Genomic DNA, 3,446 nt, shown 5'->3' on the forward strand with positions numbered 1-3,446 from the left:
GAGGAATGGAGCCCGGGCACCTGGTCCTGCGTGTGCGTGGCGGGGCAGGGGGGCGGGCTGGCCGGGGGGCGAGGGAGACAGTGAGAGGTTTGAGAGGCGGCAAACATTGCCGCTTTCCACGCTGACACCTACAATTAGCCGAAAGAAGGCCGTGAATCCTTTACTCCCCGGCCAAGCGAGGGGCAAAGTTAGCGCTAAGAGCCAGCTGCCAAAGCCTCCCGCGGCTGCTGCCTTGCGGGCCAGTAAACAACTTTATAGCCCCCAGCCCGCTGCTGCGAGCCCCGGCTATTGCGGGGAGCTTCCCCAAAGCCCCACGGGGTGTCCTTCCCCCTCACCACCCCCCCCCGGAGAGTTGCCAAAAGCGGAGGGGCTTCGCTCAGGTTTGAGGGTGTCTGTGCGGGCAGCGAGGGGGGCGAGAGAAGACGGGGGCAAGGGGGAAGGGAGGGGGGAGCTGGCCCCACTCGTGGTCCGTGGGGAAGGGGGTGTCCGGGTGCCCGCAGGCAGCGGGAGGGAGAGGCGGAGCGGCTCGAAGGCTGCCGCCAAACTCTTTCCTTAGTTTTTAGCCACTCGGCGCTGCCCGCAGGTCCTCGGGTGTCGGTTTCTCATTTTTCATCAGCGTGAGCTTTACTTTTCACTCTATTTTCTTGAAAGAAGACGAATAAACCTTGGAGGAAAGCTATGATTTTTATTTATTTTTTTTTTTATTTCCCCCCCACCTCCTTGCCGTGTCCCCCCACCCCGCAGATTTCGGGGCCAGCCCGTCACTTGCTGCCGCCGTGTTTCCCCCCGCACCCCGTGCTGAGCGGGCTGCTCGGTGTCCCGCAGGCTCGGTGTCCCGCAGGCTCGGGGCGGCGGCACACACCGGGGCCCGGCCCATCCCGGCCTCCAGCCCCGGAACGGCCCCGGGGACCCCGGGCCTGGCCCCTCTCGGCAATCCCTGCCGGGGAGCAGCACCCCGGTCGCGGTGTCCTGCCCTGGATTTACATAAAAGTGCGGTCTCTTTACATCATCCCTCATCTCGAAGGGTGCTTGAAGAACTCGAGACACTCTGCAGTCCTAATTAGTGATTTTTGTCCTCTTGTTACGGGGCTCAGCATCTCATGCAAATGAACTCTTCATCGCCGGCACCATTACCCCTGCGCCAGAATTAACTGACTCTTATCTTTAATGATATGCCGCTGAACTTCTCGGAGCCCGGCTAGCTTTTTATCTTGATTACTCTAATCAATAAGAAATGATAGAGTAGAATTATAAACTCTATTGGCTTTTGAATGTTGCCGACAAGCCCTCTAGATGCGCTCCCTTTTCATTGTTATTTATTAAAATGATCTTCAGCGAACAGCGGATGCAAATAGGGAAATGAGCCAGTGAGGGGGCCCGGCACGGAGGGATCCCCCCCCCCCGCTTTAGGGAGCTCTGCTGGGGGTGGGCTCACATGGGGGCGTTGTAAACAAATGGCTCTTTTTTACGAAAAGAGCGAGAAAAGAAAAAAAAGAAAAAAAAAACCAAACCAAACCAACAACAAAATAAGAAAAACCAAACCAAGAAATCAAACCACAAACTCCCAAGCACTCCCCCTCCCCAACAAATTAGGACATAACCTTCTCCCTCCTCCCGGGGCCCGGCGCCCCCCGGGAGCTGCCCCAGACGGGCCATGGTGGGTGGGGGTGCTACCCCTTCCCCAAAGGGCCAGATCCTGGCCTGCCTCCCCCCTCCTCCCCCCTTGTCTCCCCCCCAAAAGGAGCCCAGCGCAGGGGTGCGGGATGCGGCCCGATCCCCTTACCCCCCGCCACCCGCACGGGAACGCTCTCCCCCCGCCGCCGGTAACGGGGGATCAATAGTAAAACCCGCAGCAGCCCAGGTCGCCGCAAAAGGAGACTTCTCCCCAGCCTCCTCCGTGCGGGGCTGGCCGGGACTGCGCCCCGCATTCCGCCGTGTCGCCCCCCCCTCCCCCCCAGCCCCCTCGGTCCGCACGAAAACGTCTTTTCTTATCTGTCAGCAGTAATTAGATATCCTTGCGGTGACAGAGGGATGCACGGCACCAGCACTTTGTCTCGGGGGGAAGGAATACGCGGGTATGCGTGCACACACACACACCCCGCAAACAGCCAGCTACAATTTTGCGGCTGCCTCCCCCCCCCCCCCCCCCCCCCCCCCCCTCCCCCCCGCAGCAGCCCCACGGCCGCTGTCCTGGTGGCCCTGTTTTTCCTTTCCCTTTCCCTCTTTTTTTTAACCTAAAAGAGTGGAACTGAAGGGGCCGGGCCGCTGCCCGTCGGTCGCGGCCGCTGCCCGCGGCGGGGACACAGCCCCCGCCAAGGAATCGGGGCACATCCCGGGCCGGGGGCTCCCCCGCAGCCTCTCCTGCCTTCGCCCCGCTCCTCTCCCCCCGGCCAGGAGTCAATTCGCTGTCAGCGCCCGAGATTGGAGCTAAATTGTTAGATGGGCGCGAGGAGCGGTTTTTAGATGCAAATTTGCAAGGCTGTCGAGCAGCAAAGGATAAATTTAGTTATCTGCATGAAAATGAAACCTTTCTGAAACGAATTTCTAGGGCAGAAACGCGCTGGCTAAAATAAGAGTGATCTGGGGACCGTGAGCTCGTTCCTCTACGAGAGGCGAATTTCAGAGCCTTTCCGAACCGCCGGGGGCTGAAGTTATTTCAAACCCCCGGCTCTTTGCCATCATCCATCGGAGAAACTCTCCATATTTATTTCCCTCCGGAGCCTTTAAGCCTGTCCGTGGCGTACCAACTCCTGCGGCAAATATTTTTTATTTTTATTTTTTTCCCCCAAACAGTTTAATTACTTTGAATACTTTCAGCATGAACCTGTGCTTGTCTCTTAGGGAGGTAATTAACCAGCGAAGAGAAACAATCGCAAGAAAGATTCAAGATGAGTTGAACGAGAAAAATAGAATTAGAAATCCATGAGGGACAAAATTGTTTTTCCATCCTTATATCGGGCGCGTTTGTGGGGTTTTTTGGGGGTGTTTTTTGGTTGTTTTTTGGTTTTTTTTTTTTTTTTCAGACGACACACAGACACATAAAATATATAATTGGCGTATAATGGAGCTGTATACAGGGTAAGACTAACAAAGTAGTCGTCGGCATGAAAATTGAAGTTGTGTGCCACAAAGGCAGACCCTTTCATGGGGGAAGGGCTGAATGTAGCAAAATCATGTAAAATCTCCGTTCTCAGTAACATCTCGTTATTAGGAATGATGACTAAACCTCCAGGATTATTCTGGACTCTAAGTTATCAAGAGCCCACTAATTTCACATTAAAACCCATTGACTGCAACAGCGTGATTGAAGGGTTTTTAACAATTAACATAATCAGAAAATGAGCGGAGATAATTTTTATTCAACTCATTACTTTTTAATCATGTATTTCTTTTAATTAATATCTGCTCCGTGAAAATAACAAAAAGCCGAGTCCCAGCGCGGCCCC

The sequence above is a fragment of the Calidris pugnax genome, unplaced genomic scaffold (assembly GCF_001431845.1).
Source record: "Calidris pugnax isolate Ruff unplaced genomic scaffold, ASM143184v1 scaffold219, whole genome shotgun sequence".
In the NCBI taxonomy this organism is placed as follows: domain Eukaryota; kingdom Metazoa; phylum Chordata; class Aves; order Charadriiformes; family Scolopacidae; genus Calidris; species Calidris pugnax.